The sequence below is a fragment of the Narcine bancroftii genome, chromosome 1 (genome assembly GCF_036971445.1).
Source record: "Narcine bancroftii isolate sNarBan1 chromosome 1, sNarBan1.hap1, whole genome shotgun sequence".
Taxonomy (NCBI): domain Eukaryota; kingdom Metazoa; phylum Chordata; class Chondrichthyes; order Torpediniformes; family Narcinidae; genus Narcine; species Narcine bancroftii.
The window spans coordinates 236815351-236842500 of record NC_091469.1 but is presented as its reverse complement, the minus strand read 5'-3'; the positions used below and the strand labels follow the sequence as shown (position 1 = coordinate 236842500).

General features: G+C 38.4%; 1 long non-coding RNA gene across 1 annotated transcript in view; it reads right to left on the bottom strand.

Moving 5' to 3' along the window:
* LOC138751091 (uncharacterized) overlaps positions 1-27150 on the bottom strand; it is a 299684-nt gene that overhangs the window by 83300 nt on the left and 189234 nt on the right. Inside the window, exon 3 of the long non-coding RNA XR_011349713.1 lies at positions 13364-13505. This is a non-coding gene — a long non-coding RNA (uncharacterized lncRNA). The remainder of the gene's footprint in view (positions 1-13363; positions 13506-27150) is intronic.

The window sequence follows — 27150 nt, the reverse complement described above, 5'->3', positions numbered from 1 at the left end:
ATTATTCTTATCCCATCAATCTTCTAAATAAATCGTTCTACAGTTTTTTAGGGGAATTACTGCACAATTAATTTCTGGTGGCAGCTGAACCTACATGCTTGCTGCTGTGCGGAAAAATTCTATTGGTGTTGGTTTGATTGTTAATCTTACAAACAGGGCCTACCTTGCTAAATTTATTTAGGTGCCAGGCAACAAGGAGGTGCCAGCGCCTCCCCATGAGGTGCCTGGAGCACTCCCTGAGGTGCAGGAGCGGCATTCTGGTGAGCTCTGGCAGCACTGCACCCCTGCTTATAGTCAAGTCTTAAATCATTACCAACTTCTTCAATGTCTTTAAAGTTAAACAATAATCATCAAGTGAAACACGGGTTAGTATCTATGTCAGAAATGAGCACAGACTACGTTCCCACAGCACCTAATTTCGTAAAGTGTGAGCTGATTCTATACACTGTCACAAAGTACGAGGCAACATGCAGGCATTTTCTGAAATGGAAGAAAGGAATAAATTTAAGAGTTCTGCATATTTATCGGAAAACTTGATTTGATGTGGTTTTAGTGAAACCAGGAGCCGATTATTAAATGAAATCCAAAAGCTGCAGGCGCTGAAAATAGGAAATAAAAACAAAGAAATGCAAGCGATGTAGTGCAGATTTGGCAGAAAACTTGAAACATTAACTCTGCTGCTTTTTCCATAAATGCTGTCTGACCTGCTGAATATTTAAAATATACTCTGTTCATGTAGTAGGTTATTAACGTTTGTGGAACTGAATGGAATATTGGGAATACAGAAGAGTTCTATTATGAAAGGCAAGTAGTCAAAGTTGGATGCAAAGTTCACAGAGGTTCTGATTGAATTTAGGAGCAGGGAGGTTATGTTGCAAATGTGCAAGGTTCTGGTGAGGCTGCGTCTGGAGTACTGCGTACAGTTCTGGACTCCTTACTTGAAGAAGGATGTACTGGCTTTGGAGGCGCTGACTCCAGAGATGAGGGGGTTAGGCTAGGAAAAGAAATAGAGATATCAGGGACTGTACTTGTTGGAATTTAGAACAATGAAAGGTATAAAAGGTATGAATAAGATAGAGGTAGGTAAGTTGTTTTCTTTGGTGGGGGAGAATAGATCTCGAGAATTTAGCCTCAAGATTCAGGGTAGTAGATTTAGGAGGTGATGAGGAACTGCATTTTCCAAGAGGGTGGTGGATCTATGAAATTCTCTTCCCATTGAAGCAGTGGAGGTTACTGTAGTAAATATTTTTAAGTCAAGGTTGGATAGTTTTTATGTAGTAAGGGAATTAAGGAATTAAAGGGCAAGTAGGTGGAGATGAGCCTATCATCAGATCAGACATGAGCTCTTTGTATAGTGGAGCAGGCTTGATATGCCAAAGGCCTTCTCCTGCTCCTATTTCCTGTGTTCTTCTGTCCTTATGACGTTCTACATGTGTGGGAAGGACAACTGGAATAAAATCAGGGTGTCTGGAATGGAAAGTGCTGCTGGGATAAAGGATCGTTCTCATTCTCGACTTGCTTTCACTCTCGATGAGACACAACTTGTCAGAATTATTTCCATTATTCTAATTGCAATAATACAATATTTTCCAAAGTATGCAAATTCTAGCCCCTCATCATCAAATTGAACAGAAATTTCTATTTTTTTTTGTCATGAGTATATTTTAATTTAAGCAACCAAAATATTTGTGAGCTCACATCAAATGCCTGTTCTGTATCCAGTTGGTTGACTCACATTTGTAATTTTTTCTTAAATGGCACTCAAAGCATTTTATGCAACAACTTAGTGTGACCATTTTAACGACATTTCAATTACCTTTGTTTCACATTCAATTAATAACAATTGTTATTGATTCACAGTTAAGCAATACAAAACTAATAATTTATTTTACAAATTAATTTAGTGAACTTCACAACAAAAATTACATTGGACAACAATTCTTTTCAAAAGGTTTGCTTCCTGAAAAAAAAACTTGGAGATTATGTCAGACAGATTCAAGATAAACACAAAGATAATTTCAGATTTGCTGCATTATGTAGAAAAACGGAAAAAAAACATTAATTTAACCTTTATTGAATTTAGCATGTTTAATCACATAATGATGTTGACACATTGCTTAGTTCAACTGACCTAAAAATGTTTTGTCACTGATTTTCATTTGTACTCATTTGCGTCTCGTGTCCAACAATTGTCAACCAGCATTGATGGATTCCAGTTGCCCGGATACCATGATCACAATATCCTGGTGAAACCTTTCACCATGTTTGTCACATGATCAGCAGGAAGAAGTCCAAGTGAGAATGCAGAAAATGAATTTTCAGTGACATGTTATACCTCATGATTTTGTACTCCTGTAGATTTAAAATATGACAGAAAATCACAAAAAAAAGGTAATATCCAGAAAAGAGTATGTGATAGGAACATTTTAAGTTGATTTACATGATCAAAATCCATGAAATACACCCAAAAGTGTTCAGGAAGAAAAATCTTTGTTGTTATTCTTGTCCAGATTAGACAAGCATACTTTGTGTGCTCCAAACGCGGATGTGAGAAAGAAAATGATCTGCACTTATCTGAGACAACTGTAAGATGTACTTCAGAAGCAATCAAATATTTTTGCAATGTCGTTATTCTTGACAGGAAATCCAGCAGTCATTCCAGGTACAGCAATGGACTGAAGAAAGCAAATCAGGTAATTATTTGTGGTCTGCAATTTTAAAAACCACAGCTTGCAGCATGCTAAGTCAGAACCTCCTCACATTTGGGAAAGCCTTAATCAGAGATCTGCCATTGGTGCAGTGCAGAAATACCAATGAAGAGCTGCCAGCATATTTTGGACTTCCAATTCCATGCAGGCATGTTTGGAAATCCCCAAGTTCCTGGCACTTATGTGGGAAAACGTTGGCAGTTCTGCGCAGAGTTGCTGGCAGTTCAGTGCACAATTTTAGCCAGTCTGTTCCTGCTGTGATAAATATCAGCTAGAATATTGGGAGAATTCTCCTGCTCTTCTTCTTAGCCATGGAATCTTTTGCATCAACATGGGAAGGCAGGCATTTCCTCTGTATAATTTTCCATTGAAAATATTTACCACAAACGATGAAACACTTCCCTGTTGTTGAGATGAAAAGACAGCCTAAACGAAACACTACTTTTGAAAGCAAGTTATTATTTTTGCTTCATAAATTAAATAATAATCATTGTTAATATACCCAAATCAATTAATAGGAAAAATTGTGCAAAGCATATCTATCATGTCTTAATCTAAAATATAGAAATCAAGAATCAAGATTCAATTTATTGTCATAGTAATCTTCTCCTTCTTCTTTGGCTTGGCTTCGCAGACGAAGATTTATGGAGGGGTAATGTCCACGTCAGCTGCAGGATCGTTTGTGGCTGACAAGTCCGATGCGGGACAGGCAGACACGGTTGCAGCGGTTGCAGGGGAAAATTGGTTGGTTGGGGTTGGGTGTTGGGTTTTTCCTCCTTTGTCTGTTGTCAGTGAGGTGGGCTCTGCGATCTTCTTCAAAGGAGGTTGCTGCCCGCCGAACTGTGAGGCGCCAAGATGCACGGTTTGAGGTGATATCAGCCCACTGGCGGTGGTCAATGTGGCAGGCACCAAGAGATTTCTTTAGGCAGTCCTTGTACCTCTTTTTTGGTGCACCTCTGTCACGGTGGCCAGTGGAGAGCTCGCCATATAACACGATCTTGGGAAGGCGATGGTCCTCCATTCTGGAGATGTGACCTACCCAGCGCAGTTGGATCTTCAGCAGCGTGGATTCGATGCTGTCGGCCTCTGCCATCTCGAGTACTTCGATGTTAGGGATGAAGTCGCTCCAATAAAACAGGGTCATATTACATGATATTTATTTTAGCTCAATTTAGCCTGAAAAGGCATATTGGGGCCCATCTAATACCTGATTCATCACCTTCCAAGATAAATTATGGATTTAAGTCAGCAAAATATCTTGATCTATAGCCACCTAATCCCAAATAAACCTTATTTTTTGAGGTTCAGATGAGAGATGAACTTTTGTTGCCCAATCCTTATCCAGTTTCCTACCTTTTCAATTGTCTCCTTTCTTAGACTGCTTATATGTCCACTTTAATTGAGCTACACGTTTACAACGATCATTATCTCCTTCTACTAATGCCTAACTTCACTTTTATCCCAATTAATTTTATAACCAGATATCTCCCCATAATCTTGTAACTTTTTATATAAAGAATTTTCAGGATCTGTTACATAAATCAGTACATCATCTGCAAACAAGCTAACCTTATACACCTCCTGATTCACTTTAATTCTTTTAATACCAAAACTTTGCCTTGTTAATTGTGCCAATAATTCATTTGCTAAAACAAATAATGCAGGAGATAAGGGACAACCTTGTCTAGCCGATCTGGTTAATGAAAAAGAAGAAGAAAGTTGTTTGTTGGTAACCACTCAACCCAAAGGATTTCTATATAAAGTTTTAATCCAATTCACAAATAGTGGCCCAAATTGAAATTTTTCCAAAACCTTAAATAAATAGTTGCATTCTAAACTGTTAAAAGCCTTTTCAACATCTAATGATAAAACTAATTTTAAATCCAATTTCTTCTGAGAGTTATGAATTAGACTAATTAATTTAGCTATATTATTGGCAGAATATCTTTTCTTAATAAATCCAGATTGATCTAAATGAACCAACTCAGGTAAATATTACTTCACTCTATTAACCAAAACTTTTGCAACAATCTTATAATCAACATTTAATAACGATATAGGTCTATAACACTTGGGTTTTAAAAAATCTATCTTTCTTGAGTATTACTGTTATTACAGCATTTAAAACTATTCTGGCAATGAACAAGTTACCGTTACTCGTTTTAATGCTTCCATTAATAAAGGCACTAATAAGTCTTTAAATTTTTTTTATAAAATTCAGACATAAACCCATCTTCACCAGGAGATTTACCATTTTCCATTTAAATTAAACTTCTTTCAACATAAATGGAGAATTTAAATCCTTCCAAGCTTGGTAATTCAAAGATGGAAATTAAAGCTTCTGTAAAAAAATATTATTTTCTTCTTCATTGCTCAATAATTGAGATTATTAGTATAATACTCTCCATAATAATAATTTATATCCTGTAGTTTATAAGAAATTTTTGAATTCTTCTTGACATCCTTGATGTTTGCTCCATTTTCAATTGCCTTATGTGCTCATTCTCCTAATTCATAATATTTTTTGTTTGGTTCTATCAATTAATTTCTCAATCCTATAAGTCTGAATTGAATTATAATACATTTTTATTTATCAATTCCAACATTTTTTAAATTTTTTTTGTAATTTTTTTTCAAATATTACAATTTCATTCTCTAATTTATCTACTTCCTTCAGATATTTTTTCTTAATTTTAGTCAAATAACTTATTATTTGGCCTCTTAAATAAGCTTTAAATGTATCCCAAAAAACAAATTTATTATTAACTGAATTAATATTTGTATCTAAATACATCTGTATTTGATTTCCCATAAAGTCACAAAATTCCACATTTTTTAATAGTGAAGATTTAAATCTCCATCTATAAATTGATCCAATTCTATCAGAATTCAAACATGACATCAATAATGGTTTATGTTCTTGGTTTATATTGTACATATAAAATCCTTCCTTGTAGATGAGCTGAAATTAAAAAAAAATATATTCTAGAATAAAAATCAAACCAATAAGTATAAAATAAATAATCCCTCTCTTTAGGATTCAATTTCCTCCAATATATACCAAATTTAAATCTTCCAATAATGTCAATATTCTTTTAGCCATTTTCATTTTCACTAAAGATTTTGTAGATTTATCTAAAATTGGATACAAAGAGAAATTAAAATCTCCATCAATTATTATATTTGGATTTACTTCTACCAAATTAAAAAAGAATCTTGAATAAGTTTTTCTTCATCTATATTAGGAGCGTACACATACATAAAAGTCCAAAATTCTGAATAAATTTGACAATTTACCAACATAAATTTATCAAAAACTGTTGATTGTAATTTAAATGGCAAGTTTGTATTAAATAAAATAGTCAATCCTTGTGCTTTAGAATTCAAAGATGAAGCTACAACCTGACTAACCCATTCTCTCTTTAACTTTGTATGTTCTTTCTCAGTTAAATGAGTTTCCTGCAAAAAAAAAATATCTACTTCCAACTTCTTAACATGAGCTAAAATTCTTTATCTTTTAATTGGGTTATTGAGCCCATTCACCTTAAATGTTTCATAATTCAAACCATGTGTTACCATAGTATAATTTAGAAAATATTCAACTCTTCTCTCCACCCTGTGGTGTCCCACCTCCACAACCAAATTTCAAAGCATCATCTCCAGAGATAGAAATCAAGAAACCCCCAAATAATAATAAAATGATAAAAGAAAAAAGAAAAAGAAAAAAAACCAAAAGCACTGATTAAATCAGCACTCACTCCCTTAATTACAAGAAATGGCTCTCACCACTAGTGGCATGAGGCCTCGGAAGAGGAAAGCAGACAAAAGAGAATCCGCCTCCCCCAGACAGAATATCACAATTTAATTTCAATCAATCAAGTGTGATAAGTGTAACAGATATGTTTTTGGGAGATAAATTGGGGCAGATTTTTTTTAAGTGTAGATCACATACAAACACTTCAAAACAGATCTTATTTAAAATAATGGAGCTCTGCTAATGCTAGACATATCAGCCCCAGAACCTTTGCAGAAATTTTGGAGAGTGCCCAAGAGTCTTCGCTAATGGATTGTTGTTTACAAAAAGGCAGCAGATGAAAGAACTTGTTGGAGCTGCAGACTGTCTGCAATGGAACTTGCTATTCTAGGAGGGTCATGTGGTTTTACAAGCAGAGAGAGTCAAACAGGCTTTTTCTCTCAGACAGAGAGAGACAGACAGAGATCAGTTCTGCAGTTTTACAGTCAGAAGCAGCAACTGTGACTGGAACAGGACAAGCTGGCAAGCTTGTGGAAAACCCCATTTGGAAGACAGGATATGAGTGCTTAGTTCAACCTGGTCAAAGCCCTTGTGGTTCATGCAATCTAATGTTTCACTTCAAATAAGAGAAACAAGAAGACACTCTGTGGTGACTTGAATGAAAGAGGTTATCATCTGGAAAACCCTGATGGGGAAAGTTTCTTCGGCAAGACACTGAAGTGATTGATTAAAAAGGAATCAGTTGTGGATGTCCAGCGAATAACAAATCTCTCTCTGAAAACTGACAAGAACCTTAATGAGGGTACCCAATTACCTTTCAAGCACCAAAGCCTGGTGAACTTTATAAATGTTAAATTCTGTGCACAGTATAAGAATTGCCTGTAATCAATGAACATGGAGGAATGAAAAGTGAGATTGAACTGTGAACTAAAGAACTTTTCTGAAATTACACACACATTACATACATGTGTGCTTATTATTTGGCCTCTTAAATAAGCTTTAAATGCATCCCATAAAACAAATTTATTATCAACCGAATTAATATTTATATCTAAATACATCTGTATTTGACTTCCCATAAAGTCACAAAATTCTACATTTTTTATTAGTGAAGATTTAAATCTCCATCTATAAAGTGATCCAATTCTATCAGAATTCAAACATGGGTTAAGTTAGGTTAGTGAAGTCAATAGTGATAAGTTAAAGAGTGATTCTGTTTTCATGTTTAAAGAAAATGAAAAGCAACTTGTGTTTAGGTAACCATTTGCCTTGGTGAATATCTATTGCTGCTGGGTTTTGGGGTCCTCTGGGCTCGTAACATAAGCTTCTTCAAGGTCTCTATTAACTTGATCATCATCAACTTTAACTTGAACCTAAGTCGGCTCTCTTCCTCCCTTCAATTTATCTTGATTCCCTTCCACTTGTTAAGATAAATGACATTGACTTTCATTCTGCTTATTATTAGCAATGAATTGGCAAATTCCAAAGCCTCAGACTCATTTGCAAAAAGTTGTGCTTGTAATTGTCCATAAAAAAACATTAAGAACTGCTGGGTATCGAAAAGCATATCTATATCCCTTCTTCCACAAAACTGACTTTGCTGGGTTAAATTCTTTTCTTCTTTTGACAATTTAATTACTGAAATCCACATAGATAAATACTCTGTTATTCTGGATCATTAAAAGGCTTTGTTGTTCCCTGGCTTTTTGAACTGCCATTTTCAAAATCATTTATCTATCTTGGTAACGTAAACATTTAGTCAAAATAGAGCATGGCAGTTGTCCTGGATACAGTTTTTTCCTTAAAGCTCTATCTGCTCGATCAAGTTCCAAACCATTTGGAAAATTCTCTGATCCCAGAATTTCATGCATCCAATTCTGACAAAATTGTACTGGATTAGTGCCCTCAAAGTCTTCAGGAAAACCAACAATTTTTACATTTTTTCTTCTACTCTGATTTTCCAACATATCAAATTTTTGCAATAAGTCTTTCTTCTGAATTTCCCATCCCATTAAAAAATTTTCTATTTTCTTAACTGAATCTTTACATTCTTTGACCTCCATATGACATTCCTGAAAGTCTTCTTCAAATATTTGAACTTTGATTTTAATTTTGTCAACATTTTTATTACACTTTGCCATATCTGTCTTCATTACAGTCATTTTTTCTCTAATATTTCCCAATTGAGTGGTGAAATCTGCTTTCACTCCAGCAAAATTTGTATCCATTTTTTCAAAAGTTTTATTAAAAATCTGTGAATTAAGAGATTTTGGGGTAACATTATATGCACCTATTTTATCTTGTATATATTGGTCTCCTTCTTCTTCTGATTCCTCTCCCTGTGATTGTGGCACGAGACTTTCGTCTTCCACTCCGACCTCTTTGTCTTCTTCTTCTTCTGTGGAAGTTGCTAGTGGTTGAAATTGCAGTCGGGCTTTCTGCCACACCTTTGTTTGACCTGCCACCATAGAAGAAGTTGGATCCGCAGACTCCGACTCGGTCACTTCCGCAGTGCCCATGTGCGAAGTCCCGCGCATGCGCGTTGATTCTACAGTCCATTCTGTAATTTTCTTCTGTGCTCCAGTGCTATCTTCTCCAGCTCTCTGAGAAGGTGGCGCTGAAGTCTGGATTCCTACCCGTGGAGAATTCTAAGATCGAGGCTGGAGAGGAACCAGGATCGGAGGCTGAGTCCTCAAGGTAGGTCCAGTTTCTTCTATCATTGTAACTTCAGTTTTAGCCATTCTTTTTTGCAGTTTGTGATCTAGATTTTTTTTCAGCCATCCTTCATATCTCTAGAAGAATTATAAAATTATTCAATACTTTTTAAAAAATTTAAAAATCAGGTATTAATTAATTTTGCCAGCAAAGGTGTTTTCAACGTCTTTTCCCTATGCCATCACGCCATGCACCCCTCCCCCCCCCCCCCCCCCAACCAGGGCAGGAAATTGATGGATGAAAAGGGAACCATGGTTGATGAAGCAGATGTGGCAACTAGTCAAGAGGAAGAAGGAAACATACATTAGATATATGAAGCAGGAAACAGGAAGGCTCATGAGAAGTATATGGTAGCCAGGAAGGAGTTTAAGAAATGACTTAGGAGAGCTCAAAGAGGAATGAGAAGGCCTTGGCATTTAAGATTAAGGAGAATCATAAGGTGTTCTATGCGTATGTGAAGAATAGAAGGATGATGAGAATGAAGGTGGGCCCGCTAAAGAATAACAGAGACAACTTGCGCCTAGAGGTGAAGGAGAAAGATTGATAAATGCCCGGGGTTGGACGTGATATACCCCAGGTTGCTGTGGGAAGTGAAGGAAGAGATAGCTGGGGCAGTATTTATGATCTTTGAGTCCTCTTTGGCCATAGGGGAACTTAATTTTAAGAAAGTAGAGGCATTGATGTGCTTTCTTGTCAAGCATGTCAATGTGCTTTTGGAAGACCACCATCCTCTTATATTCTATGCCCTGGCTAATGAATACAACCATCCCTTCTGCCTCACCACATGTGTTGCTTACTTTGGCAATCTTGGGACTTGTGTACCAAGGTTTCTTTGCTTCTTGACATTCTCAGACCCCTACATTCCTGGTGTAGGTCCTTCTCTTATTTCCACTCACTCCCTCCCCCCAACTCCACCCCTCACTCTATGCATCACCTCACAGTTATCAGGCACAAATTCCTCTGCTTTGCCCAACTTACCTGCTGATAAATATTATTCTTTAATCTCAGACTATCCTCATATCAAAAACCCTAATGATATTCACATCATCTTCAAACTTACAAATCCTCCCTCTTTCATTTACTTTTATGCCATTAATGTATATAATGAACAAGAGTCCCAGCACTGTTTGGAAAAAAAATATCTCTGCCCACTCGAGAGCAACACTCAACTTTAACGTAAAATGTTTTTCAATTCTCTGAAGAACTATCCTTGGGAAATGACTGGATGTTTTACACACACACACACACACACACACACACACACACACACACACACACACACACACAACAATGTATAATTTTGTATTTGTACGGTATTAAAAATTGTGCTTGTAATCTTGACTAAGTCAAAAGAATACACATTTCATTGAGCATGGACCAGTTTTTAAATAGCATATTCCCCACTATGGCAGATTTTATTTGATCTGTATGAATTTCAAAAAAACATATCTGAATCTCATCAATAAATATCTGACAATTACTAGACATTATCGAAGCTATTCATCCATCAAAAAATTGTAAGTGCTTCCTGAAGATGAATGCATCCATGCATTCATTGATTTTATTTTCCTTGTGCTGTTTTCTTTGTGACGTACAACCATAACCAGAAAGTTATTCATAGAACGTTTTATGTTTCAAGTGTAAATGGGGTGTTTTGACATTCATATGGCTCTTCAAACAAGTAGCATGCATGCCAATGTATTAATGAATTGCTTTAAAAGCCTCATGCCTGATAAACACTTTCTGCAGGAAAAGATCTCAGGCTACATTGCTGGTGTTTAATCCTGATTCTGATTTTTATGTTCTCCAAATATATGACAGAAAACGAGAGAGCAACAAAATTCAAGTAGATTCAAAATGCAGAAATAAATTGAATTCATAACCAACAGACGATTTGTCCCACCAATCCACATCAATATTTAAATCACCCAACAAAAAAAAGAAATTATAATCCACTCTTATTCTTTTTTTCCACATTTAACCACATTTCTTTATTTGTGTTGCTAATCTAATCATGAGTTGAATTCATTTCTCCCTGAGTTGTTAATGTGGAGGTTAATTTCACCACATTGCAATGCTCTTCACATGTAAACATTTCTTTCCCATCTGTTTTATAAAATATTGCATGTTGAACCTTTTCATCTTAAATCCTTACTTTGCAAAGAAACAGCTGCTTCTATTGATCGTGTATCATTACTTTATAATTTTTAACATTTATGTAATTTGTAAATGTCTCCTTAGACTCTGTTACAGGAACCAGATAAATCTACTTCTGTAAACAAATTACCTCATATTAGGCAACAACCAAATGAAAGCATATAGTCCACTGAGACCAGAAGGATCTCAGAGAGCCACAAGTAATCTCTTTCATATTAGTGCAGGCATAGAATTGCTGGAGGAACTCAGCAAATCAGACTGAAATGGTCAGCCAACATTTCAAATCAATACCCTTTATCAAGGCTCTAATAAAAGCCCACCTCACTGACAAAAGGCAAAGGAGGAAAAACCCAACACCCAACCCCAACCAACCAATTTTCCCCTGCAGCCGCTGCAACCGTGTCTGCCTGTCCCGCATCGGACTTGTCAGCCACAAACGAGCCTGCAGCTGACGTGGACTTTTTACCCCCTCCATAAATCTTCGTCCGCGAAGCCAAGCCAAAGAAAGAATAAAAGAGAGGAGGAAGCTGGGGAGAGGCCCAGACGTGATAGGACAAAAGGTACAAGGGATGGAGACACAGGTAGAGGGAGAAACCATTAGGAAGGAGTGGAGTTGAGGGAGGGGGAAGGAAAAGTTAGAGAAAGAGAAAAAATACAGTACAGGAGAAGGTAAAAATGGAAACAGTGGATTCATATGGGAGTGGAAATTATCTAAAGCTTGAAAAAACAATGTTTATGTTGTTAGGTTTACAACTGACCAGAAGGAAAAAAATGTGCTGTTCCAAGTTCACACGTGGCCTCATTCCAACAATGGGGGGCGGGGTGGGGTGGGGGAGGGGGGGTTTGAAATGGTTGACTACAGGAGGTTCAAGCTCAGACTCTGTGGTGATGCAACCACTGGACTGTCAGAGATTGCCTGCGCTTGTCTGCACTGGCTCTGCCTACTGCAGTGGGCATCCTATTGTACCTGCAGAGAGGTAATCTGGGAGACTAGCTCCACCTAATCCCTGCCAATCACTGGCCCCACATAAAGGCTCACCTCACCCTCTGGGCCGGACCAGAGCACATGGAGCCCGAAAGGATACAGAACCTGGTGTGCAAGTTTTACGCGAATTGAAGCCTGTAGTGCAACCTTTCGTAGTTTGTGCCTGTTTGTTCGCACTGCAATGGAGCACAGGCCCCTAAACAGAGCACAAGTATTTGGTGACATAGTCACCCAATTTGTGGTGTTTGTGTTTTCCCCCTCTGACTCCTACCTAGTGATAGATGGAGTATGTGTCTTGATCTCAATAGAGGGGAAAGTCAAGGTTGTTTCAGTTGTCTCAAAAATAATGATTGGTCACCGCCAAATAAGAATTCATGCAGTAGTGATATCCATTTTGATAAAGAAATGGGTGTGACTAAGGCTCTGGTGCTCTTGGCATGTTAACTCTGCTTCAGAGTCACTCAAAAATGAGAGACAAATGAACAATATAATATGGTTACCTTGCATGTTCTCAAACACAGGAAAATGTGCCTCAGTGTGACCCATCTGGGCAATGTTGATAAATCCAGTCATGCACATGGCAACCTTATTGACAGGTACCCTCAACATGAGCTTTTATCAGGATTTACTGCCGTTTGTATTGAGATGATGACTATCCCAGATGTAGAACCTTTCAAGGAACCTCATGTTTACATTGGATCTAATAAAGTGGCATTTGCTTGTATATGTAAGCACCCCATCTTACCCACACAGGATGAAAAGTGAAATGTTTAAAGGAAGAACTGCCCCCTGTCTCATGATGATCTCTTGCTGACAGTATGTGAAGATAATGTGTCTTCAGCATAGAGACTCTAAGGAAAGAACCCAGACTGAACAGGGTACCAGGCCAAGTACTAAAAATCTGTGCTGAACAACTTGTCAATGCGTTCACAGAAACCTTCAAAACCTCACTCCGACAGGGTGTGGTATCCACTTGTTTCAAATAGGGCTCAATCTAATCGGTGCCCAAGAAGAGAGTGGTAAACTACCTGAATGACTACTGACCAGTGGCACTCACAACCTCAGAGATGGTGTTTTGAGATGATGGTGTTGCAGCATGTCAGCTCCTATCATGGATCCATTCCAATTTGCCTTCTGCAGCAACATGTCGATGGCAGATGGCATCTCACTAGCTCGCCACAAAATCCTGGAACACATGGACAGCAAATATGCATACATTAGGATGCTCTTTATCAGAATCAGAATTTATTGACATGAAGAAGTCATAAAATTCTTCTTTCATGGCAGCATTACTGTGCAAACATTTATATAAACTTCCTTACAAAAATAAATAAAAATAAGGCACAAAATATCAAAATAAGGCAGTGTCTTTGGTTTATTGATCACAGGGGTCTGATGGCAGTGGAGAAGAAGCTGTCCTTGTGCCACTGAGTGCTTGTCTTTAGGGTCCTGTACCTGTTTCCCAATGGTAGCATAGTGAAGAGGGGATGGCCTGGGTGATGGGGGTCTTTGAGGATAAAGGATGCTTTATTAAGCCACTGCCTCATGTAGATGTCCTCAGTTGAGTAGAGTTTGGTGCCCATGATATCCCAGGTGAACTTAACAACCCTCTTGAGTTTATTCTTCTCCTGAACATTGGCCCCTCCATACCAGAGAGTGATGCAGCCAGCCAGAACTCTCTCCTTGCTACACCTGTAGAAGTTTTTGAGAGTCTTCCGTGACATACTGTGTCTCCTCAAACACCTCACAAAGTATAGCCACTGGGAGCCTTCTTTGGGATTGCATCAATGTGGAGGCTCCAGGTCATATCCTTGGCGATGTTAACACCCAGAAATTTGAAGTTCTTGATCCTCTTCACTACTGAGCCCTCAATGAGGTCTGGTTTATGTTCTCCTGACGTCCACAATCATCTCCTTAGATTTGCTAACTTTGAGTGCAAGGATGTTGGCATAATATCACTCAATGAGCTGATCTATCTTCCTCCTGTACATTTGTGATTCTGCCGACAGCTGTTGTGTCATTGGCGAATTTGTAGATAGCATTGGAATTGTGCCTGGCCATGCAATCATGGGTGTATAACGAGTAGAGCAATGAGCTAAGCATGCATCCCTGTGGTGAGCCTGTGTTGATGATCACTCAGGAGGAGATGTTGTTTCCAATTCCAATACTGACTGTGGTCTTCTGATGAGGAAGTGAAGGATCCAGCTGGGGTGCAGAGGCCCAGGGTTTGGAACTTGTTGACCAGCACTGAGGGAATAATGGTATTGAAGGCTGAGCTGTAGTCTATGAAGAGCAGCCATATATGTATGTGTTTCCGTTTTCGAGGATATGGAGCTGAGTGGAGAGCCAGTGATATTGTTTTGGCTGTGGAGCAGTTGTGATGATGGGGAATTGCAGTGGATCCAGTCCTGTGCTTAGGTTAATTCTGGTCATGACCAGCCTCTCAAAGCATTTAATCACCGTAGATGTTAGTGCTACTGGGTGATAGTTGAGGCAGTTCAGTCTGCTCTTTTTGGCCCCCAGGATGATTGATGCCTTTTTGAAGCAGGTGAGAACCTCTGACTGCAGCAGTGAGAGACTGAAAATGTCTGTGAACACTCCAGCTAGTTGGATAGCACAGATTTTCATCCCCTGCCAAGTACACTGTCAGGGCCTGACACCTTGTAAGGGTTCACCCTCTTGAATAATATTCTGATGTCAGCATTAGAGACAGATATCACAATGTCCTCAGCCTTTCCAGGGATTCTAGTAGGCACTGTTTGGTTCTCCTTCTCAAAGCAGGCATAGAAGGTGTCCAGCTCATCAGATAATGAAGCATCACAGCAATCTATTGTGTTGCCCCTTGCTTTGTAGGCAGTAACATCCTGCATTTCCTGCCATAGTTGGCGTGTATCTGCCTCTGTCTCTAGCTTCTCTGGATTTGCCACTTTGTTGCAAAAATAGCCTTCCTCAGGTTGTACCTGGTCTTCTTGTAGAGATCTAGATTCCCAGCCTTCAACGCCCTTAATCTCACCTTCAGCAGGTTGTGAATCCTTTGATTCGTCCAAGGCTTCTGGTTGGGGAACTCCCAGCAGGTGTTGAAGCAGGAGGCACATATTGCATATTCATTCAAGCCTAAGATGTGTCCTTGAACTTGTTCCAGTCCACCAATTCAAGCCAGTCCTGCAGATGCTCCTCCACCTCCCTCGACCTTACTTTCCCCATCTTCACTACTGGTGCTGTGGTCCTCAGTCTCTTCTTTTTTACCAGGAGAAGGAGTACAGCCAGGTGATCAAACTTACCAAAGTGCGGTCATGATATGGGTTTTTCATGGCGGTGTTGCAGTGGTCAAGTGTGTTGGTTCCCATGGACTTGCATGTGACGTGTTGGTGGTAGTTCGTTAGAGTTTTCTTCAGGTTGGCCTGGTTGAAGTCCCCCACAATGATGGGGAAGGCATCAGGATGTACTGCCTCATGGCTACTGATCACAGTGGTCAGTCCCTCCAGTGCCAGCCTGACATCAGCCTGTGGCTGAATGTACACTGCGACTAGGATGATGCCGGTGAAGTCCCTTGTCAGGTAGAATGTCAGGTAGATGTACTAAGTCGGGGGAGCTGGACTGGAACATGACTGTCACGCCCGTGCACCACGATGAGTTGATGATGACACAAAGTCCACCTCCCCTGATTTTTCCTGATTCTGGTGACCATTCTGCATAGTGGATGATGAAGCCTAAGGACTCTAGTGCTGTGTCCGGAATGTTCTCATTTAGCCATGTTTCTGTGAAGCACATCACAAATGTCACTTTGAATCTGTACTTTGGTTCGGAGTTCATCAACTTTGTTTTCCAAGAATTGTACATTCGCCAGGAGGATGGTAGGGTGCAGAAGCCTCAGTTCCCGGACTTCACTACAATTCGGCATTCAATACTGTCATCCCCTCAAAACTAACCAGCAAACTCCATGACCTGGACCTCAAAACCCCACTATGTAATTGGATCTAGTATTTCCTCACTTCTAGACCCCCAAGTCAGTGTGAATTAGCAAGAACATCTCTGACATAATCTCCATCAGGACCGAGGCACCACTGGGCTCTAAATGTTTTACACCTGTGACAGTGTGACTTGGTATGGCAACACTATTTACAAATTTGCTGATGACACTGCATTAGTGGGCTTTATGAAAAGAGATGGAGTTAGCTTGAAAACTTGGCAGTGTGGTGCTCTAACAACAACCTTCCACTCAATGTCACCAGAACCAAAGAGCTGATTGTTGACTTTAGGAAGGGAAAACCAGAGGTGTACAATCCAGTGATCAGTGGGAGGGTGAGCAAATTTAATTTCCTGTGAGTCACTATCTTAGAGGTCCTTTCCTGGACCCAACATAATAATGTCATACTGAAGAAAGCACGGCATTTCCTGAGGAGTTGGAGGAAGTTTGATATCTTGCAACCTACGAGTTGGAGGAAGTTTGATATCTTGCAACCTACTACAGATGTGTGGTGGAAAGTGTGCTGACCAACTGCAACACAGGCTGGAATGGGATCATCAATACCCCTGAGTGGAAATCCGTGCAAAAGATAATGGAGGCAGCTCAGTACATCATAGGCAAAACTCTCCTCACCATTGAGAAAATCTTCAAGGCAGAACATCGAGAAAAGCTGTTGGAGAGCAGCAGCATTCATCAAAGATTTGCACCACTCAGGGCATTCTCTGTTCTTTCTGCTGTCATCAGGGAAGTGTAGTTGCCACAAGACTCGAATCACTGGGCTCTTGAACAGTTGCTACCCCTCCACCATCAAACTCCAAAACAACAGACTTGATCATTTAACAGCATATTTGGAACATGATTTATTACTGAATATTTTTTGTATTGCACAGTCAGTGTATTTATATTTTTTCTCTTTGTTAACCTTTGTCTATTGTGTATACATATCTTTTTTCTTGAGTACAGTTTATATTTACCAATAAGTAGAAATTCTACTTGGCCTGCAGGAAAAAGAACCCCGGGGTTGTATGATGTGTCATGTTTGTACTCTGCCCATAAATTTGAAGTTTGAACTTTTTAAAATTTAAATTTAGACATAGAGCAGAGTAACAGGCCATTTCAGCCCACGAGTCCATGATGCATAATTTACACCCTATTAACCTACACCCCCAGTATGTTTTGAATGATGGGAGGAAACCAGAGCTCCCAGAGTAAATCCCATCAACATGAGAGAAGTATAAACTCCTGAGAGATGGCGCGGGGCTTGAAGCCCAGTCCAGTCCCGATCACTGACGCTGTCAAGGTGTTGCACTAGCCGCTACACAAACCATATCATCATCCATAACTCCTTGAATTCCTTCATACAGAGAATGGTGAGAATGTGGAACAAGCTGCCAGCTTAAGTGGCGAATGCAGACTCAGTTTCGATATTTAAGAAAAAATATGGAGCTAAGTTGATGGGAGGGGTATGATCTGGGTGCAGGTCGATGGAATTAGGCAGAATAATATTTCTTCACAGACTCGATGGGCCTGTTTCTGTGCTGCAGTATTCTGGTTCTCTATCTATTCAGATTGGTAGCTGGCCCAATTCTAACTACTCAACTGAGGACAGGCAGAGGGAGGTAGACCTTTATCCAGGGCCACAGGAGGAGGATTTACCAGGGAGCAAATTAACCAGTGGGGAACGGGCCAGCTATCTAACAACAGTTACATATTCCTATCACCACATTGTCCCATCCCCTTGGTGACATGTCTGTCCATGGTCTTATGCACTGCCAAACTGAGACCATCCAAAAATTGGAGGATCATCCCCTCATATTCCATCTCGGCACCCTCCAACTGGGTGGCATTAACATCAACTTCACCAGTTTCCATTAGCCCCTCCCCAAGTTTCTCTATGTGTCCCTTCATCTAACACTCTCTCTCTCCTTTCCCTTTACCCTCCATCTCTTTTACTCCAGCTCAACATTCACAGAGCTAAACCATTTCCCCCCCCCCAAATCAATTCTCACCTTTCCCCTTTCCCCTTTCCTGATCTCCTCTCCATCTCAAATTAACACCTCTTGTCTGTTGGTCTGTACTCCCCTTGCCATTTCTTTTAATTCTGATGCCTTCATATTGTTTTGCTACACCTTGAGAAAGGGTTCAGGCATGAAATATCCATTTATGTCTTTGCCTCCTAAGGACACTGCGAGACCCGCTGAGGACCTCAGCATTTCTGTGTTTTTACTACAATCACAATGTCTGCAGACTTTGCTGTTTCACCTAGAAACCTAAAGGGTCAAGATGAGTCATCTTTGGAGAAATTCTAGGCTGCATTTGGTTCCTGTTGAGAAACATTTCGGACATAATGAAAGGGTGATAATTGCACATTTCCTTTTGACTCTGAGAAAGGCTATTCTGCTCATTGAATACATGTTAGATCCCATTCCCACACTATTTTCCTCACTTTTCTTCCTTTTAAATTATTTCCCTCTCCTGCACAGGGAGGCATTCACTTCAGCAAAATAACCTGCCAACCCATTTGTCTTTGGAATATGGGAAGAATCTGAAACCCTTGAGAGAAACCAGTGCGATTATGTAAATTCCATACAGATAGCATCATGGGAAAGGATTGAAATGACTCCCCATGTCATTATGAAGAAAGCAGAAGCTTGTGGTGGTTGGGTTTGTCATTGGAAACTTTAGTAAACTACAGTGGAAGGATGTAGATAAGGTGGAGAGGGGGCAGAGAAGATTTACAAGGATCTTGCTTGGCTTACAACATCTAGAGTACGGAGAAAGATTAAGAAGACTGGGACTTTATTCTTTGTAACATAGATGGTTTTGAGAGGGGATTTGATAGAATTATGAAGTGCATAGACAATACATGAGTAGACTCTTTCCCCTGAGGGCAGGGGAGGTTTGAACAAGAGGGCATAAGTTAACGGTAAGGGGACAAAACTTTAGGAGAAATGTTAGAAGATGCTTCTTCACTCAGAGAGTAGTGGCAGAATGGAATGATCTTCCAGAAGAGATAGTTGTGGCAGAGTCCTTTCTGTCATTTAAGAGAAGGTTGGATATGTATATGGATGTGAGGGGGTTGGAGAGTTATGATCGGAGAGTGGGGGGGGAGTTAGTGGAGCTGTTCAAGTAAACCAGCGCGGACTCGTAGGGCTGATATGGCCTGTTTCCATGCTGTAAACTGTTATATGGTTATATGGAAAGTGTGCTGACCTGGTATGGTATGGTGGCCTGGTATGCAGTCACTAATACCTTAGAGTGGAAAGTCCTGTAAAAGATAATGGACACAGCTCAGTGTGGCCCAGGCAAAACTCTCCCCACTATCGAGAACATCAACATGGAATGCTGCCATAGAAAAGCAGCAGGAATTATCAAGGATCCACAACACCCAGGATGTGCTCGGTTCTCGCTACTGCCTTCAGGAAAGGGGTACAGGTGCCACAAGACTCATAGTATCCTTCAACCATCAGTCCATTGAACAATAGACTTATTCAGAGACTTATTTAAGGACTCTTACTTTTCTCATTATTGATGGCTGACTATTTATTTTCTATATTTGCAGTTAATTTATATTTCTTTCCCTTGTTTACATTTCTTTATTCTTGTGAACAGTTGTGGGCCTAAGAAAAGGATATGCTGGTATTGGAGAGGGTCCAGAGGAGATTTACGAGAATTATCCCAGGAATGGGAGGGTTAATGCATGAGGAGCATTTGATGGTTCTGGGCCTGTACTCACAGGCCCATTCCGAAAATGGGGGGGCATGGCAAGATGGCATAGAAAGAAGACGTGCAGTTCCACCTCTCCCCAATTGAACTAATTAATACCCGAATTTAAAAGTGATGAAAGAGGTTTTTTAATGCTGATTTGAGTCAAGAAATTATTAAGAGGCATACAGAAGTTAATTCAGCTAAAGAAGTATTGTGGAGAAAGGGTTATAAATTTGCCTTTCGTTATTTTGCTGTATTGAAAGTTTTTTATGGAAATTTTCAGTCTCAATTCTTTGAAAATGATCACGATACATTAATTTTTGCTAATTCATTGCCAGATTTGCAAGGAGGTGGTCGGTCACCATTATTGTCACCTAAAAGGAGGGTACTTGATAAACAAAATGGGAATGGGGATAGGAAGAATGGAAAGAATGGAAAGAATGGAAAGAATGGAAAGAAGGTCAAATTGACACAGATTCTTCTTGATATTGAAGATCCAGAACAGTCATTGGGATTGGAATCGTTGAGTTGATTGTGCTTGATTAATAATTTTGGAATAGTTTGACTGGGTTGGGTGGTGGATGACGCTGAAGCTTTTGATAGTCATCTGCATCTAGTGGGTTTTACCACACCCAGATTTTTGGGGAGTTACTACATTACTGTAGTTTAAAAGGTGAAATAGAAAATTTCTTTTTAGTTTATTGCATTTTTTTAATATATAAAGGGGGGAAGGGTTTTTGTCTTTTATTTAGAAGGGTTTTTTTAGCAAGGGGAGCAATATTTTGTAATAGTGTGAAGAATGTATACTTTTAAGGTAAAGAAATGTCTAATTTGAATTTTACAACTTTTACTCTACAGGGATTGAATAATCCGATTAAGCGTAAACATGTATTGGCTTATATTTAAAAATGAAAGTTGATATTGCTGTTTTACAAGAAACACATTTGACCGAAAAAGAATATTTAAAATTGAAGAGAGATTGGGTTGGATATGTGGTTGCTTCTTCTTTTAATTATAAGGCACGGGGTGTCGTGATTTTGATTCATTAGAAAATACCATTTGAGTTGGAATCATTTGCAGAGATTGCTGGTAGAGTTTTGATGGTGAATGTAAAATTTTTGCAGAACCATGGTCATTATGGTGGTTTATGCACCTAATGTGGATGATGATCGATTTATATCTGAGGCTTTTCTAATCAGGCTAATGAAAATATTTTGATTGGAGGAGATTTTAATTGTGCTTTGGATTCATTACTGGATAGATCTCCGAAAAGTATAAGGAAATCAAACATGGCGGTACAAATGGGATCTTTGATGAAAGATTTGAATTTAGTTGAAATTTGGAGGAGAATAAATCTGACAGAAAAGGACTTTTCTTTTTATTCATCCAGGCTAGAATAGATTTGTTCTTGATTTTGGCACATTTGCAAGCTAGAGTAGTGCAGGCTGAATATAAGAGTAGGGTTATATCTGATCATTCTTTGTTGTTTATATCTTGTGTAGGTTCGGAGGTGATGCAATCAACTTATCAGTGGAGATTTAATGTAATGTTATTGAAGAAACCAGAGTTTATTACTTTTGTTAAGGAACAGATTGCTTTATTTTTGGCTGAAAATGCTAATTTAGTTAGTAATAATTTTGTTATGTGGGATGCTTTAAAAGCATATTTACGGTCAAATTATTAGCTATTCTACAAAATTGAAAAAACAGTATTTGGCAGAAAAGTTTTGCTTTGGAGAAGCAAATTACTGAGTTGGAAAAGGACTTTCAGAAAAAGGTTACAGAAGATAAGAAAGCAACATTGGCTAAGTTGAAATTACATTATAATACTTTACAAACGTATCAATATGAATGCTTAATTCAAAGATCTAAACAACATTATTATAATTAGGTGAGAGGGCACATTAGGTATTAGCTTGGCAATTAAAAATGGAACAAGTATCAAGAACTATTAATGCTGTTAAAAAGAATTCTATAGTTACTTATAAACCTCAGGAAATCAATGACCAATTTTATTCATTTTACCAGAAATTATGTACTTCTTTTTTTTGTAATTCTTTATTTATTGCAGTATGAACCATATCAACAAATATATTTACAGATGCATCTCTTTAAATATTCACAGTGAGATTTTCTCTTTTTCCCCCATCCCTCCCTTCCCCCTTCCTACTCCCCTCCAAAAACAGTAAATATTGAACATATAAAATACAATCAAACAATATTTTTATACAAAAGGAATACAAACAACAAAGTATCATCTACTTATACACATTAATTCTGATCATGTTTATCTTCTTATCATTTTAGGTGGTGGTGGTCTGAGGCTGCTCTTTCTGTTAGGTTCCATATATGGTTCCCAGGTTTTTTCAAACATTGTAAGTTTGTCTTTTAAATTATAAGTGATTTTTTTTCCAATGGGATAAATTTAAACTTGGTTATATATTCCATTAATGTTTATAGTCATATAGTCCAACGTGGCCATCTTATATCTTTATTTTCACTTCTTTTGCACCTCTTCACCACCTCCATCCCCTTTTTTTCCATTGCTGTTTTTTAAAGTTTTCTTTTTTAATCTCAATATATGACAATGCACTTAAGACATGAAATACCCCAACAATCCCCACAAGCAATAACCCTTTAACCCCAAATGAACCTCCTCTCCTTGGATTGCCCCTTGTCCCTTGACGGCAACCACAACTCCCCTTTCCATTCGGTTTGCAAACTTACTTGCAAGCGTCAACCAATTTCACAGTGACCATTATTCTCCCCCCCAGCCCCCCCCCAGAGAACACTATTTTTCTATACTTATAACAAAGCTCTCTCTTTTTATTTCCCCTTCTTCCCCTTCTCTTATCCATCTTTAAATCTTTATATATATATAAAATCTTTACTTTATATTTTTACATATTTTTGTATATTTTCTTGCCGGTCATCCTTCTTGTGACTCCTCCTCCTCTCTTCTCCTGTCCTGCAAATGTTCAGCAAATTCTTGGGCTTTCTTTGGGTCTGAGAACAGTCTATTCTGTTCCCCAGGAATAAATACTTTGAGTACTGCTGGATGTCTTAATATAAAATTATAACCTTTCTTCCATAAGATCGTTTTTGCCATGTTGAATTCCTCCTCTTCTTTAAAAGTTCAAAACTTATATCCGGGTAAAAACATATTGTTATCTCCCTTATATTCCAATGGCTTATTGTCTTCTCTAACCTTCTTTCTTGCCTGCTCCAGTATGTTTTCTTTTGTCATATATCTTAGAAATTTTACCAATATGGATCTCGGTTTTTGATGTGATAGCAGTTTCGGTACTAGTGCTCTATGCGCCCTTTCGATTTCTATTTCTTCATGTGAATCTGTCATTCCCAGCACCTTCAGGATCCATCCTTTTATAAATTCCTTCATATCTGACCCTTCTTTGCCTTCTTTCAGGCCAACTATTTTTATGTTTTTTTCGCCTACTGTAGTTTTCCAATATGTCAATTTTTTGTGACAATAAATCTTGTGTCTTTCTCTTTTTTTTCAATCTCTTCCAACTTCCCTCTTAAGTCATGTATCTCCATTTCTACAGCAGCTTCTCATTCCTCCACACTTTCTACTCTTTGCCCTATTTCAGTCATGACCAACTCTAAGCTTTGCATTCTGTCTTCAGCTCTTTTCATTTTTCTTTTGATTGAACTAAATTCTAATGACAGCCATTCTTTTAATGACCTCATTTGTTCTTCGAAAAAGGCTTTATCTAAACTTTGTCCTTCTATTTTACCTTCTTCTTTCCTTTGAAATTCTTGGTCTTCTTCCTCCTCTTCTTCTGTGTCTGTATCTATGTCTGTGTCATCTTCTTCTCTTCTCTGTATCTGTGTATCTTCATCCTTCTCTGGTGAGCTGCTTCTGTATTCTTACTGGGCCTTCTGCTGCAGGTTGACCCATTGTTGTTGGGCCCCCTGCTGCAGGCCGACCTGCTGCTGGACCTCCTGCCACAGGTCATCCCCCTGCCAGTCGCCCCATTGCCGCTCACCCTCTTCCAGCCCTTCATTCTCTTTCTCACCACTCTTCTTTTCTTCTTTCTTGCTTACTTCCCCCAGCTGAACGCTCCGATACTGGGCATCTCTCATCTGGCCGCTTCACACCTGGCTGCTCCTCAGCTGAGTCCCCCGCCTGCCGACATTAACCTTTTCTTTTACTTGCACACTGTGCATGCACAAATCTTCGCGCATGCGCATTTGCGCACCTCTTCTTGGCTCTGAGAGCCATTTTTTAAGTCTGCTGGTTGGGTGGACACCACTCCTCTGGGTTCTCACCAACATCGGAGATCGGCTGCTCCTCTCCATGGTGGCTCTCTGCTCCGACGTGCAGGTAAGGCCTTCTCCAGTGATTTTCCTTCTTCCCTTTTCTCTATTATTCTTACTTTTTCTCTTTTGGGTGCCATCTTCTGTCTCTTCTCTGTAACTTTATCTTTCTCTTCCTGTATTTTATGTTAATTGAGCTCTGTTTTTTCTTTTGTTTTTCTTTTCTCTGGAGAGGGCTGGTTCCATTCGACCAGCCACTATTCCATCACGTGACTCCTGAAATTATGTACTTCTGAGGGAAATCAGGATGATGGTTCTATTGAATCCTTTTTATCTAAGTTACATTTAGCGGTTTTTGGAGAGGAGGAAGTAAAAGAATTGAAAACTCCATTTACAGATTTTGAGATTAAAGAAGTTAAGGAGGAGATGCCAAATGGAAAGTCGCCAGGTGATGATGGATTTTCAGTAGAACTTTATAAGGTGTTTTATGAAGATTTGTCTTCTATATTTATGGATGAGCTTCAACAAATAACTGATGATCAGTCATTACCAGAATTTTGTTCAAGTGCAATAATTACAGTGATTCTAAAGAAAGATAGAGATCCATTGAATGTACCCTCGTATCGACCAATTCCTTTATTAAATGTGAGTTATAAAATAATAACTAAAGTATTGGCAAATAGACTTGCTGAATATTTACCTCATTTAGTGCATACAGATCAAATAGGTTTTATTAAGAATAGATGTGCATCTGACAATATTCTTAGATTGATAATGTTGATCAATGCATCAAGACATCATCCCAACTGAAAAAACATTTGATCGGGTTGAATGGAATATTTTATTTAAAGTGTTGGAGAAGTTTAATTTTGGCCCTCTTTTTACTGATTGGGTTAAAGCATTGTATAAAAATCTGATTGCTAAGGTGGTGATGAATGGCCAAATTTGCCATTTAAATTAACACGATCAACATCATTGTCACCAGCCTTGTTTGCATTGGTCATTGAACCATTAGCTCAGGCAATTCAACAGAATGATAATATTGAAGGGGTAAGAGTTGCAAATGATGAATAAAAGATTAATTTATTTGCAGATGATGTATTGATTTATTTGGCATATCCAGAACAATCTTTGAAATATTTACAAGAATGTTTAGTTCAATTATCTGGGTATAAGGTGAATTGGGATAAGAGTGAAATATTGCCAATTTTGGAGGGGAATTATGAAATGTGTAAACATATTATAAAATTAAGATGGTCTGATAAAATTAAATATTTAGGAGTAATTGAGAATGTGAATGATCAGTCTTTATATAAATTAAATTATGTACCTTTATTGAAAAAAGATTAAAATGGATTTGATCAAATGGAAGGATCTTTCATTAACATTAATAAGGCAAGTAAATTGTATTAAAATGTATATTTTTCCCTGTATTCAGTATTTATTTCAGTCAATTCCATGTTTACTTCCAAAGGGTTTTTTTCAAGATTTGAACAGGGCGGTGAGGAAATTTTTATGGAAGGGAAAACTAGCTCGAGTAGCTTTACAGAAGTTGATGTGGAAGTATGCATTAGGTGGACTTCAGCTGCCTCATTTTCAAAATTATTATGAGGCTGCACAGTTGAAGTTTATTAGTAGAATGATGGATATTAATCAGCTAGTTGGGCTAAGGTGGAGATAGCTTGTATTTTTGAATTTGATGTTCATCAATTTATACATAAGTGGAATTTGCATTTATTGCAGGGATATGATATGCCAGTATTAAAGCATTTACTTATGGGTTAAAAGAAATGATGTCATAGATATGAATGGTAAATTATCAATTGAAATTCCATTACATCAAAATCAGCTTATTTCTTCTTCAATGTTTAACAGATATTTTATGTTATGGTATTCTCAGGGTATAAAAGTGATTCAGGATTGTTTTGAAGAGGGACAGATTGTTTCTTTTAATCAATTGAGGGAGAAATTTGGAATACTAGTAAACTCTTTATTTGTGTATTATCAACAGAGCTTTGATTAGGGATAATTATGGAACAGAGATGAGGAGAAGTTTCTTCAGTTAGATGGTTGTGAATTGGTGGAATTTGTTGCTAAAGACGGCTGCGTAGGCCAAATCATTGGGTCTATTTAAAGCAGAGTTATCAAGTTCTTGATTAGTACTAGTATCAAAGGTGATGTGGAGAATGTTGAATGGAAGAATATATCAGCCATAATTTAAATGGCAGACTTGATGAGCTGAATGGCCTAATTCTGCTCCTAAGTCTCATTGCCTCTCCTCATAGCTTTGCAGTTTAAATTTCCATCTATTTCCAAAGCTAGGATTGAATCCAACTCCATTACTGACCCAGGTTGTGCATTTTGGGCACTAACCACTTGCTGTGCAATAATGTATCTCCTCATCCTCTGGTTGTCGTTGGGCTCACCTTCATCTCGTGTTCTCTGGTCTTTGACCCTTCTGCCAATTAGAATAGGATTCATGCCAAGCCTGACTTGATCCTTTCCCTCTTTTTTTTTTAAGAATCACAGCTTCTTTAGTATATCTACTTAAATATATTCCCAGGAATCAGTGAAGTGAAGCTCATCCAGACCCTCACTGAGCCTTTCACATTTTTCCTAATGCATCATTTCCAAAACCATTGAACCAAGTTCATTGTGACTTCCTTGCTGTTTTGCTTTCTTAAAACCCCAGGATCCTGCATTCTTTTTCAACTCCTTTCAATGATTTATGCATCTATATTCCCATATGCCTCTGTTCCTTTACCCCTTTTTGAATCATGTCCTCTGGTTTATATTATCTCATAAATCTTGGTGAAGGCCTGTTTCTGCATGAATGGCTCACACCATCCACAGGTCATGTATTCCCAATAAAACTT